Source organism: Mastigoproctus giganteus, chromosome 1 (assembly GCF_048544385.1).
Source record: "Mastigoproctus giganteus isolate SK-2022 chromosome 1, ASM4854438v1, whole genome shotgun sequence".
NCBI lineage: Eukaryota > Metazoa > Arthropoda > Arachnida > Uropygi > Thelyphonidae > Mastigoproctus > Mastigoproctus giganteus.
In genome coordinates this window covers 151469849-151484776 of record NC_143575.1, presented here as the reverse complement: position 1 = coordinate 151484776, position 14928 = coordinate 151469849, and the positions used below count along the sequence as shown (strand labels likewise).

The window sequence follows — 14928 nt, the reverse complement described above, 5'->3', positions numbered from 1 at the left end:
CCCCCATTCCTCTATGTTGCTATCACATTCGTCTGCTGGACTATGTTTTTCGATGATATTCTCTCCAAAGACACTTTCTGAAGCAGTTGATTATTACACTTGATGCAATACTGTCCCAAGCAATAACAAGATTACAGATAGCATCCAAGACATTCCAATTTGGCTGCAAATTGTTCCCTCCTTCTATATTGCAGATCAAGTACCTTATCAGGCAGGCTCTATATGCTCTCTTCAGGTTATAAATAATGCCTTGATCCAGTGGCTGCATAGAACTGGTAGTAGAAGAAAATCTTTATTGTACAGTAAAGATACAGATACAATAATGTGCCCGCCACAGCCAGGAGCTTGACAATGATATGGTGTAATATAAAAATATGTACAGTATAAAAATTTGTACAGTATAAAAGATAACATAACAATTAAAAATGTAGCATTAATCATTCAGTAGATATGACTATGTACATAGTTGTGAGGCAGACAATACACCAAGGTATGTACACGTTCATATGTACAAAGCACATATTAAACATATTCACACAAGTCGGAATATTTCACAGTGCCAAATTGATGTTCGGTATTGCATTTTCTTGTGAAACAGTTCATCGATTTGCCTGTGACGTGCCGTTCTGCGCCTCATAGCAGATAGCAGGTGGAGGTATCGGTATGCGTCGACATCAGGGTCCAAAGAAAAGGGCAACAGGTTCGGCCAACGAGCGCCTGTAATTGCGATTAGAAGCGAATTTCTGGAGGTCAGCTCCAATCATTAGCAGGGCTTGTACTGTAGGAAGTACTTGTCCAGGTAGGAATCTGTCACTGACCTTCAGCCTGTTCCGTTGTAGCTGAAGAAGAGGGGTGGCTCGTAAGGAAGGAAGTGGAACATGCCACTGGCATATATCCCAGAAGTCACGGGAGTTGATTTTGCCAACCAGCATTTTGACTGTGGTCACAGTTCGCCTCATGCTGATTATTTGAGGCAGCCCCGGGATTTGAAGTTGGTCGGCCATGCTGGTGGTCCTCTGCTGGGGGGGGGGAGTCGATGTTTGTGGGTTGCCCACTTCAATATCCAGTATTCATTGGCAAAGATGGGCTTCATGAGAGAAGGTACTGCGGATGCCCATATTTCAGAGGCATACAGAAAGGTAGGATACACAACGGTTTCCAGGTATCTGATTGTGGTTTTTGCATCTGTGTTATGAAGATGATGTTGACGGGCAATCCAGTGCATTCGGCTGATCTTGCTTAGAACACATTCAATGTGACAGTTGAACATAAGGTTTGGGTCGAAGGTTACACCGAGATCTTTGTGTTTAGCTACACTTGGAATAACTGCACCATGCAGTGAGGGTTGTATGGATGTGGGACACTTCTTCAGAGAAAAAAACCATAATAACGGATTTTTGGGGGTTCAGTTTAAGACCGAAATGGTTGAGGTGGCTAGAGAAAGCTGTGATCTTATTACAGATTTCCGATGTGATCACTCCTCTCTCGGCTGATGGTGGTATTTCCGTTAGGAACTTTATATCGTCGGCATAGATAATAACATCATCCCTGTTACACACAAACGGAATAAGGAGGGCGGTAAAAAGTAACCCCGATAAAACGCCACCTTGCGGCACACCTGCATTGATGGATCGGGTATAGGAGAGGTTGCGATGAGTGAGGTACACTGTTCTATTGCAGAGGAGCGAGTGCAGAAAAGCGAAAGCGTCACCTTTGATCCGAAAGAAATTGGTTAGGAGATTCAGAAGGGCTGAGATGTTGAGGCTATCAAAAGCAGCTTCGATATCGGCAAAAACAACCGCCATTTCTGATCTGGCCTCAAATGCATTTAGAATTTCCGTTTGGACTGCCAGAAGGTTGGAGACAGTTGATCTATTAGGGAGAACATAATGGAGTTTTTTTTGATGATTGTGGAAGAAGATGGCATGTTATATGCGAAAGAAGGGCTTTTTCCAGTAGCTTTAGGAGCGTGGATGCAGTGGATAATGGTCTATAGTGCTTCGGCTGGCTTGGTAGTTGAACTTTAGGTAGTGGGGCGAGAGCGTATTTGCTCCAGGATGCAGGAAACACTCTATGAGAGAGGATGGAGTTGAACAAGTAGAGCAGAGGATCAAGGATATATGGACTGAGGCACTTTACGATGAAATGCGGGACTTTATCCACGCCAGCAGTGCATGATGGACGAAAAGAGTTGATGGCTTGACGGAGCTGCTGTCGATCGATTTGAATGGAAAACAGCTCATCATCTAGACTAGAAATGGGGTCTGGTTGGTAATCATATGGTTGTGTGATGTTGTCTTGGAATCTGTCTACATAGTTGATCCATTCAACTGGATTGAAATTGGAACCTGGTTCAGAGTTACGGGTATATGGCACTTTGCCTTTGGATAAGGTCTTGTCAGTATATTCTTTAATGGCTTGCGATTTCAGTCTGTTAAACAGTGCTCTAGCTTTGGAGTACTGAGTTCGGTCATATGCTGTACCAGACTGTTTCCATTGTTTATGGAGGGACTGTTTCCACTTGAAACTATAATTTAGCTCCGAAAACCACCAAGCATTAGTTCTAGCGGAGATACTGACCTGTTTAGCTGCTGAGAACATGGTAACAGTGTGCAACCATCTAGTTAATATGTCTAGAGCCAGTTCCGGATCTCCTGATTCGAGAACTTCCCAGGGAATTAATCTTGTTGCATAAAGGCATCTGTTCGGTTGTGGGAAGGTGGGAGAGATAATGATCTTCCTTTTGACGTAGTGGGAGACATTAAAGTTGGGCGTTGGGAGCTGCAATAGGACTACGATTGGTTCATGGTCGGATTCAAAGTGAGTTTCGGGTTTAATGTCGACGCTACAGGAACCAGACAATAATATGAGATCCAGGCGATGAAGACCTCTAGTTGGGCCTTCATTTATGATCCTGAGGCCACTAGGTGCAATCTTAGCCATAAGTGACTCATGAAGGTGTTGGTGACAAGTTAAAATCTCCACAGATGAGGTGGATAGCAGATGTGTGGAGCGTATTTATTAGCCAGGATGCAATATCATTGATTGTCTGAGCATTGGGAGTTGCGGGTATATATATATTGCACCGAGATCTAATAAGCAGGAGTTGATCTTGACTGTTACTATCAATGCTTTGAATAGATTGGATTTGCTGGAGACTACATGTACGAACTCAAGTCTACTGGCATTTATGACAACAGCAACACCCCAGGTATGAGATCGGGAGGCAATTAATTCTTGTTGTGGTTCCAGCCAGGTTTCGGACATGCAGATGACATCGGCCATTTGGGACAGGAGCATCTGCTCAAGTGTCTCGAGCTTATTCCGAATACTACGAACATTTTGATAAAAAATCTTGAGTGTAAGGTGACACGAGACCTTCAGGAGTGCTGATTCGACGACGGATTTATTTTCTTTGTTGGCTTTTTAGCACGGTTGGTTACAATAGTTGGTATCAGCTGAGGGTGGATTTCATTGGAGCTGTGGTATTGCAGAGATTGATCAGAGGTTTTGTCATCAGGATATGTATAGGGCTCATCATCGTGTGACCCTGATTCCTGGTTTTCGGGCTCCTGAGAATAGGAATGTCTATCATGGCGTCACGCTTGGGAGTAGTCTTGGTGGGATAGCGCATTAGCCATGGCTAGATGTGGGGTGATATTGGAAGGTTCATAGTATGGCCTGAGTAGTGATCCAGACGGCCAGAGAGCAGTCGCTGATATGGAGCTGAAATTCTGTGCATCGCACTCGACTGAATGATGTATGCAGGGGTGTTTTCTTAAGAAGTGTGACGGACACAGTAATGTGCAGCTCATGCATTAAGTATGACTCGATATCATCTGGAGTTGTATTTGGGGCCAGTCGGGAAACAAATAGACTTCGTCGAAGACAGACAGTTGGCGGATGCATTGCCTGCAGCCTGGATATGGCTGAGGTGCCCATTTTAAATGATCGCCTTCTCTTTAGTACATTTGGGGTTCCCAATTTACCCTCTTCAGGGTGGCGAGGCTTCCTGCAGTAACTCTGGGCCACAAGTGTAGGAGGAGGTGCAGCTACAACTTCCGCCCAGGATGGGTGTAATGTTAGCAGTGGGGGCCACAATTGTGGATTTCAGGTTTCTTCAGCATTGTAGGTTGATACACTCGGCTTGAGTATGAGTAAGACTCGACAATAGTTTCAGGATTGGGTTTCCATTGCAATGTAGTAGATGGCTTCTGTGATTTGTCGAGTGGGACACTAAGTGGTTTATCTGGATTAGCTGATTCTTCCGTAGGATTGGCAGGGTTTCTGGTCTGGTTTTCCTGGCAAGGAAGTTCTTTGGCTATCTGGATCTCGGGGCAATTTGGTTGGTTGGTTTAAATGGAAGTTTATTGGCACAAGGGCAACTGAGGCCAAATTGTGCCTGTCACAGTAATCGTGCAAATGATTTTTTTTTTTTTTTTCCAGTCATATGTCAGATAAGTTCATATAAATGAATTTGTTTTAAAAAACTAAATAAATTGGATAGATTTGCGTCATCACTGAGAATATAGTTCATCTCTAATGAATTGTTTTGGGTTAAAACCGATTTAAAATTTGTTAATCGGGCAGCATGATTGTAAGGACACTCGAGGAGAATGTGCTTCACTGTAAATAGAGCGGAACAATGACGACAGTGAGGATGTTCATCCCCTGTAAACAAATGGAGGTGGGTGAGATAGGAATGACCAATGCGTGTCCTTGCAAGGACAACCTCTTCTCGTCTGTTTAATCATGAACTAAATTTCCATCAGTATATTTGGATCCATCAGTATATATTTGAAGACAGTGAGTGTTTGCTGATGCATGAGTTGAATGTAGCTGCTGTATATTTTGATGGTCCAACGCCTGTTTTCCCCACTTTTGAAAGTATTCATCGAATAAAGGTTTGAAAGTGGACCATGGAGGCTCAATTTCTCCGGTGTCTGGGTGGATATTGTCTAGTGGGACACTCCAATTCTGTGTAACATCCTTCAATCTGATTCCAGCAGGTTTATTTTCATTTGGTTTATTTCTGTATAAATTTTGGAAAGACGGAGTAAACATGGAAGGCCAGATGGGATGTGAGGGCATACTCCGAAGTTTTGCAGCATACGTAAGCAGCAGCAGCATCTGCCTCCGAAACAATAATGGAGGTTCATGTGCATCGATATAAAGACTCTGGATTGGCGACGTTCGGAAGGCACCTAGAGCTATTCTAAGTGCATTATGTTGAATGGTATTTAGGGACTGTAATGCTGATTTTCTAGCTGAGTCATATACAGGCGCACCATAGTCTAGTCTGGATCGGATTATAGTTTTATACAGGTGAAGAAGAGAGAGTCGATCAGCTCCCCATGACATCGCAGAAAGCACTCTAAGAATATTCATTTTCTTCAAACAAATAGTTCGTACATGCTGTATATGTTTCAGGAAGTTTAATTTCTTGTCCAATATTAAACCTAGGAATTTAATATTGTCATTGACTGGAATAGCATGATTTCCCAGTCACAATTCAGGATCAGGGTGCAGTTTTCACTTCTTGCAGAAGTGTATAGCGACAGTTTTCTCTGCTGACAGTCTGTAACCATTTTGTGACATCCACATTTGTATTTTATTTATTGATAGTTGGAGTTTCCTTTCAATAGAGTACATATTTTGTGAGTGACTGGATATAGTGAGGTCATCGGCATAAAGATAAGTTTCTACTGAATTCGGTATGGTTGTTGTTAGAGTGTGTATTCTAACTGCGAAGAGTGTGGCACTAAGGACTGACCCTTGTGGGACTCCTTCCTCCTGTTTGTAGATTTTGGAGAGAGCACCTCGATAACAGACCTGGAGAGTTCGATATTCGAGAAAGCTCTGAATTAATGCTGGTAAATGTCCTTTTAATCCTAGGGCATGCAGGTCACGAAGGATGCCATGACGCCACGTAGTTTCAAAGGCTTTCTCTATATCTAAGCTCACCATAACCAAATGTTCATTTTTTATGAATGTATTTCGCACATTTGCCTCAGCCTTTATCATAAGGTCTAAGGTAGATCTGTTTTTACGAAAACCAAACTGATCGTTGTTCACAGTAGTTTGAGTTTCCAGATACCAGGTAAGGCGACGATGTACCATTTTTTCCAGAGTCTTACCTAAGCAACTAGTAAGTGAAATTGGTCTATAATTGTGTGGGTCTGATTGGTCTTTTCCTGGTTTTGGAATGGGTAGAACTACAGAATGGCGCCAGGATAGGGGAAAGTAATTTGCGACAAATATTCGGTTGAAAAGTTTTAGGAGAGAGTAACGAGTTCTCTCATTTAGATTTTTTAACATTAAGTAGTATATGCCGTCTGGACCAGGTGCACTATTGGCTGATTTTTTTAAAGATTCTTCTAATTCATATATGGTAAATGGTTCATTGTAAGAGAGGGCTGACTTCGTTCTGAATTTTATTTTATATTTTTCAGCTACTGATTTGGCTTTTAGGAAAGTTGGATCATATGAGGTTGATGCAGAATGGTGAGCAAAAGATTCCGCGAGGATGTTTGCAATATTCTCGGGAAGCGTTACCTCTTGTCCTTTATAGATGATGATTGAGGAAGGAATTGATGGAGACTTTCCGGTAAGGCATCTTATTTTCCGCCAGATCAGTCCTGCACTTGAGTCTTTAGTGACAGATGAAGCAAAACAAATCCAAGACTCTTTTTTAGCTTTTCGCCGGATGTATCGGGCCTGGGCTTGAAGTTTCTTGTAGATAATCAGATTGGCAGTGGTTGGATTTTTTCGGAACTGATTCCATGCCTTGTTCTTTTCCCTCTTAGCAGTGTTACATGCCGAATTCCACCAGTAATTTTTGTGTTTGGATCCTTTAATTGTAGTTTTAGGAATGGTAGTAGCAGCTGCCACCAACGTTTGTTCTGTGATGTGTTTAACAGCGTCATCTATAGAGTGATGATGGATAATATCATCATCTAGTGTAACGCTTGATGCATATTTATTCCAGTCAGCTTTTGAGAATTTCCACTTAGTTCGACCACTTACTGGTAAGTTTCTTCTTGTGCAGAGCTTACAGATTATAGGAAAATGGTCACTGTTTAATGGATTTTCTGAAACTCTCCAATCGAAGTCTGGAAATAACATTGGTGAGCATAATGACAGATCTATAGCAGAAGTTGAACCTGTTGGAAAATGGACATAGGTGTCGGAGCCTGTGTTCAGCAGTGTGATGTTATGCTTTACAAGAAAAGCCTCTATCGTGCGTCCCCGGTTGTCTGTATGTAAAGATCCCCCATGATTGGTGATGCGCATTAAAATCGCCCAATATGCAGAAAGGAGAAGGTAGTTGTAAGATAAGATCATCTAGATCAACTATCGAGCAGTTCTGATTTGGTGAGATATATATATGGATACAAGAGTAAGCGTTTTGCCAAGAGCGAGGCGTACTGCAACTACTTCTAAAGTGGTTTGTACAGGAATGCATCTGGACGGGATTTTACTGTCAATCATTATCGCTACACCACCATGTGACCCATGGGCAGAGATCCTGTCTTGCCTGAACAAGGTATAGTTTTTAAATAAGAGTGTCACTTGTGGAGAGAGATTCGTTTCTTGTATGATGCTGATTTATCAAGTCTTGAATATCGTCTATGTTGCTACAGAGGCCTCTACAATTCCATTGAATCAACTGATCCATTATTTAGCTTTTGAAGTCGGAAGTATTTCTGACTGTTTTTTAGAGCCAATCTGTTTATGGCGATCCAGTTTTATTTTATCTTTTCTAGGGAAAGTAGGTCGTGCAGTATCCATGTCTTCCTCAGCATGTATTTCTAAGTCAGTTTCATCATTGTTGGTGGTGTTATCGGTTTCCATATCTGCGGTTAAAGTATTTTGCAGTTTAAGATTTCTCAGACTTTCAGTATCTGAACGTGATGGAGTAATAGTTGGTGGTACGGTGACTGGGGTATTATTTGCTTGGTCTTTTACTTGTTCTTTAGGAGACTCCTGCGGATTCGCTAGAACAGCCCGAGCCCAGCCGGAGATGGATGTAGCTGGTGGTATGGACACTTCAGTTTGGGTTCCTTTTGATTTGTATTTTTGTGTTGCAGCTGCATATGAGAGTTTCGGTACTGTGAGTAAAACTTGTTTCCTTGCTTCTTGATAAGTCACTTTGTTTTCTATTTTGTATTTCTGTATCTTCTTTCCTGTTTTCCAGGTTTCACAAACTTTTGAGTAAGCTGGATGGCTACCGTTACAGTTTGGACATACTGGTGTTTGTGCTGGGCAGTCTGTCTGAGTGTGTTCCTTGGATCCACAGTTGGGGCACACTGAAACTCGGGGCAATTTAGTGTTTGGCCCGAATTCAGTACATTAGTGCTGTAGGATAAGTTATTGTGAGCCTGATTAGTAGCGCAGGTCTGAGTCATAGTGCATTTAATAGCTGGACCACCATCATTACATGTACACAAACTTAGATCTTGAGAAAAGTTATCAGCTATGGAGTACTGGAGGTAAAAACAACAGCCGTATATTTGTCAACTTGGATGTCTCAGCAGAATGTGCTATACATCTAGAATCATCAAAATGTTCCTTTTTTTTGAAACCATTCTTCTGTTCACTTTGAAAATAAAGACAAAAAAATTTTGACTGTGCGCCAAGCACTTCTAATGGCCTCATAATAACAGCGTAGTTGGTTAACTTCTTTAAAACATATTGGCTTGGAAAACTTACCAATCACAAGTGGGCATAGTTTTGTACTGCTATCTGAATTGCAGCATAACAGAACAGTGAGTCTTTGTTTACTTAATTTTTCATCATGACAAACTCTCCTCAAACAGCAAATGTTTTGTTTGGCAGCAAATTATAAAATTAAACTGTCTCGTCGAGATTAAAAATATCCTTTGCCTCATATTTTTCAAGAATGGGCCATACAGAACACAAACAGTCTGTAGTGTTTTCTTTGTCAACTAATCCAGAAACTAAGTTATTCCTGTCTTGAACTCTTTGGACCCAGCACTGCTGCATTTTAATTCACTAATTTCATACTGCTGAGCTCGATAATTTGCTTTTCTTGCAAAATCGGAACTGATATTGGCAAATTAAATGCATGCACTTTTTGGTTTTGTACCACTAATTTGTTTGTTTTTGATTGCTGCTCCAGCGTCATACACTTCTTCAGCAAGTTTCTTTTCTCTTTTTCAGTATTGTAGATAAAGTAAGTAAAGGGATGTTGTATTTCTTTGCAACGTCCATTTTGCTTTGTTCATCCTATCAGGCTCTTGTAAAATTTTCAGTTTAATTTCCAGGCTTATTCCATCCATTTAGTCACCGTAACACTGCTAGATGAGATTTAATATATAAACAAACTTTAAATTAATTTAAAGACACAAGTTCCAAAAAAGATATCAGCTCAGATAAAAATGGCACAAAAACAGATTACACTGTACTGTAGCAAAAGATTCTTTGAATTCGGGTAACAATTTCAACTAACCTTAATCCTGTGGAGAAGAGAAGGTGTATGAAAACAACTTAGAAAAACTGTTTTTATTCTTTTGTTAATTTAACAGCACATTCTTCACAATGATGTTTTTCAGAGTGCAGTTACTTGTAGCTACCATTAACTGGTTTTGTTTAAACAAAAGGAAATTCTAACAAGTCAGCGTAAATAAATTCTAACAAGTCCTTTGGGAAACAGCAAACTGCATAGCCAGAGGCAATAATAGGGGCAATAATCAGACAACTGTGCCAAGATTTGTATTAAACATACAAAATAACAATATTTATTTCTCACAGGGTGAAAATGAACTTTGTAATACATATTAACCAAATTTTGTAATAAACAAATATATTTACATGGAAAAGTCTAACTTTTCGCAGGGGAATGATATGTGCTTCATATAAACGAGTACTTTGTACAAACTGAGTTTGTATTACAGTAGACTGCCGAAATAACAGCACATTCCACATAACAGCACATTGAGATCGGATGTTTACACACACACACAGCGCAGATGTCTTGCAGTGCCAAAAAAAAGAAAACGGCAAGTCATGTGATTACTTTTTTTGTTTAAATTCATCATTTTGAAAGTGAATTCTGTACTGATATCATGAATTATAATGCTGTTTTACATTTATTTTAAATTAAAAACCCGTCACTATGGCTCCTAAAGTTAACAAACCTTGTACACAGAAGAAAAGAAGAATAATTAAGAACATTAAAGCTTAGTGACAAACTTGATATAATAACAGAAAATAGAACAGGCTTAGAGTGTATTAATGGCAGAATATAACATTGGATCATCAACATGTTTGTTTTTTATGTGCAGTTAATAAAATTACATTCGTAATCTCTCTATTTCTTATTCAGCCTCATTATTTCTCCATTAAATATATTAAAAATAAAACTTTCTAGATAACAGAAAAATCAAAATAATGGCATCTTGAATCCCCGAAGGTGCCGTTATTCTGAAATTCTGCTGTAACAAGATTTTAATAATAAACAACACAAGCAGAGATTGATGTGTGGCATTCGTACATCAACTCCTATAACCCTCACAGAGAAATGACTAAAATACAATTTAGTAGATGACTCATCACCAGGTACAGAATCACCAATATACTGCTTGAGGTGGCTTGATGTCCTGTATCCTTAAAAGATAAATAAGTCTTTTACGGATACAAAACATCAAGCCACCTCAAACAATGTATCTTGCCGTGATGCCCTGTATCCTTAAAAGACAAATAAGTCTTTTAAGGATACAGAGCATTATGGCAAGATACAACATTCCTTACATTGCAGGTACAACTTTAATCCTTTCATGAGCAACTTTTTGAATAATAAAAAAGCCACCTGGAATAATTTTTGAAGAATTTTTTTTAAATTAAAAAACTTAGTACAAATACACTTTACATATAATTTTTTTCATATTTTGACTTTATAGGTAAACAGACTGAAATTATAGTCAAAAATAAAATCAAAATCTAATTTTAACAAATTAGAAAAAAAAAAAAAAAAATCCCAAAAAATAAAAATTCTTCATTACTTTTTTTGTTGAGCAACAATATCTTCTACATTTCTAAAGGTACCACTAGATTCTGGTTCATCATCTTCTAAATCAGTTTAATAAAATTTCTTCCAGTCCACATTGAAACTCGTTCAAAGGTTGCACCCTCCTACAATGATTTTTTTAAATTAAATAAAAACACATAAATATAAAAACAGCAACTATTACTTGAAAATACAGTTGATAGGTGGTAGCATACGTATGCATACATACATACCTGTAGACTTTCGAGACAAAATAATTTGTCTCGGAAATCTACAAGAACTCTGTGCTGAAACAACCTTCAAAATATATATTGTCTGGTGACCTTACTCTGAAAAGTCACTGGACAATCCACTGAAACAAACCTATTGGTAACATACTAGGAACCAACTAATCAGCCATCAGTAATATTTGGCTGCCTCTATCTACCATTTTTTGAATGGAGAGAGAGAGACTAGACAGTGTGTATTCGAGGGATATTGTCAAAGCCACACTAAGGGACTTGGTATATCTTGCTGTATGTAAGTCATATCCAACAACCTCATGTCATCATAAAGTATGTTTCCCTAACTTTCACCTCAAACAAGTCTCCACTGATGATGCTATTCAAAGTATCATAAATAGTCATACTACTGGAACAAACTTCCATCCAGGAAGTGCAACCAGTTGACATGCACGGAGAGTGCAATATTGAGTCAGTTTGGTGTGACATAGGGCTTACAATGCCGGTCAAAATCTTAATACAGTCGGTCCTCGTATAACACGTGTTTACATTACATGAATTCGATCATACACGATTTATAAATAGGGGAACAATATCTTATATAACACGAACCGAATTCGCTTATGCACGATTCGCCTTTGTGTTTACAAGAAATGGCAGTCAACGCAGACTCATCCCAACCGAACGCAACACGATAGGAATGAAGAGAAGATTCTGAAAATGTATTTATGTTTTTTATATCAGTGAAGGGGAAACACATTTCACCATAATAACATAAAAACCAACACAATTCCAGCTATCGGTATAACCGCAAATGCAATTAGATGGAGTTTACTACCAGTTTATAACAGATTCCACTAGCAGAAACGCAACTGGAAATTGTTTTATGGTAGTAACCCCCAGAAATGTGCTTTAGTAAAATGTGAGGTGTTAATAGTGTATCTCGGCCTTTATGGTGTTGTTTATTCAATTGCTACACGAGCGCAGCTTTGTTTATGTGTATCAAGCGTGCCTCCTCGTTTTGTAATTGCGCTTTATTCCCTAAAAATTAGTAAAATACTTAAAAAGGTGTGAAAAGGAAGCGTCCTGGCGAAGACACTGTAGATTCAGAGAGAGAGAAAAAAAAAAGCAATAACGATAAACAGAGGCGGACTGGGTCAAAAATTCTTACCCGGGAAAATTTATAGTGGCCTCATACACTACGGTTTATGGCCAAAATCACACCGGCCTCTGGCCCACCGGGATTTCCCGGGTAAGGCTTATGGCCAGTCCGCCTCTGTCGATAGAGAAAAAAATATGAAATTGTGAAACGCTTTGAGCGAAATGAAAGACCATGTGATATTGCACGTGCTACAGACCGAAATGAGGCAATGCCGAGAATTAGAAAGAATGCAGAGAAAATAAAAACAACTTTCATAACAGGAACAGCACAAAGTGTAATTAAAATCCATTAGATTAAGACACAAAGAATTGGAAGAGATGGAACGGCTGTCATCTGTTTGGATAGAAAATCAAACAAAAAACAAGTTTGCTTACGATAGAAGCAAAAGCAGTAGCAATATTTTATTATGTAATAGTCGTAATAAAATACGTAAGTATTTTATTACGACTATTTTATTTAATACAATAAATTTTTTACTATTTTATTAATACATTTTTATTATTTAAATAAATAATAAATAAATATTTTTTATTATTTATTATATTATAATAAAAATAAAAAAATATTATAATATTATTTTTTATTACGTATTTTAATCGTTATAAAATACTTACGTATTTTATAACGATTAAAATTACCCAATTATTTATTGTGTTTGGTAATGTTTTGGTTCCAAATGTGTGTTCAATCTTGGGCGGTCGGCACCTAACCCCACTTTTCCCATAGGGCCTGTTGTTTATATTGCACGATTTTGTATTGCACGAGGTTTTCTAGGAACACAACTATCGTGCTATACGAGGACAGACTGTACCGGTATTTCGGTATTTTTAATTTATGAAACCGAGATACTGGTATTCCAAAACGTTTTTCTCAATAAATTTTGATGACAATTTGGTTCTCTCAAACCTTCCTGTATTTGTTCCTTTACACTGCCTTCCTATCCAAACATCTAGGATAAACAAAGTATTGCATATTGTGAAGGTGCCCAATTTTTTTTTTAAAAAAGCTGAAAGGTTCTCTACACAGCAACTATTTGTTCATTTAAAAAAAAAAAAAATTCTGTACCAGTTACATAATGTGTCCTGCCGCTAGCATATTTAATGTGTTTTACATTAAAGAGTCATCAGCAGGTATTAAAAACATTTTAATTTTTAGACATTAATAAAATTTGTTGTTAATAAAATAACAATGTTTTTATTTTATTAATAATAATTACATATCAGTTACTGAAAGTATTGGTCTGTGATGAATAAAGTAGGATATATAATTTTTACATTGAAGAGATTTTAGTTCACGACTAAATACACCATCTATAGTTCCATTATGTGTAGTATTTATCGAAAGATCTGATGACGTGTCAAAGTTGAAGAATGTTTTCATAAATGTGCAAAACTCTTTTCCAGCCTCAGAGTTTAATTGTAAAGAAAAAAAATTACATTCAATCGAAAACACCAGGTGACTTGAAACCAGATGTGTTTTCGAATTAATGCATTTCCCAGTTTCTGAAAGTTTTTGGTATCTTAAAAATTTTCTTGATAACATGTTCTTATTTTCCACTATCCTGTAAAAACTACTGCAATTCAGAAGTTTGAAAGTTTTTCTCTAGGATAGAGCTAAGATGAAGCTCCATGCAAAATTTCATTACATTTGGTCAAGTAGAAGATAAATTATTGTTGCCTTCATACAAATATGATTTCAACAATACAAGTTACAATAATTCAGTTCTGTCGGAAGCTGAAGATGACTTCACTTCCATAATGCTTTTTGCATGACATTTTTCTGTTACAAAATTTTTGGAATAATGCCAGTAAAAACGTTTTTAACAAAAAAAAAAAAAAAAAAAGTTCTGCTTGACTGTGAGGCACAACTTCTCTACCATGTTTCTTACTGATGAGTACATGTGGGTTTCACACAAGCAAGTAAAGTGCTGTGACACTTGTTGCTACTGTCTAGATTTCAGAGAACTACAGATGCTGACTTTAAATTAAATTCAGCTAATAGTTCAATATTAATTGATGATACAAATGTGCCAACATTTCATGAGTAGTTCTATATATATATTGTGTGTGTGTGTGTGTGTGTGTACAAGGTAAGTGAGTGCATGCATGCCTGTTTATAGGCAAAAATTTGATATACTGAATACTTGTATGGATTGGTACTAATGATATTAAGAGCAGGAGATCTCAAAATGAAGCTTATAAAAAGAAGTGAGTTAGGATTAAATTTTACTCTCTTCAATTCCACCCAGACACAGTAGGAGAGAGTAAGTGATGACAAGAACTTTGTTGATCAATTCGGCCCTGGAGAGATTGTGCAAAGTTCGTGGAGATATTTTTCACAGCATGGTCTGTGCTTTGTAACAGGACAGACTATTTTTACACAACAACTTGAATAGAAAGGGGTGCAAGGATATTTGTTGATGTTATCTGGGCAGTGTTAGGTGGTCTGGAAACTGAGGATACACAAACTAACAGATTAACAGTAGACAGAAACAGATCTGAAAGTGATTCTTGAAC

General features: G+C 38.1%; 1 protein-coding gene across 3 annotated transcripts in view; it reads right to left on the bottom strand.

Annotated features, from left to right (window-relative positions):
* The window catches only part of RhoGAP19D (Rho GTPase activating protein at 19D), a 661344-nt gene that overhangs the window by 604400 nt on the left and 42016 nt on the right, over positions 1–14928 (bottom strand). For all 3 annotated transcript variants that reach the window (XM_090374624.1, XM_090374649.1, XM_090374631.1), the window contains exon 3: positions 11025–11154. The gene's annotated coding sequence lies outside the window, so the exon portion shown is untranslated. The remainder of the gene's footprint in view (positions 1–11024; positions 11155–14928) is intronic.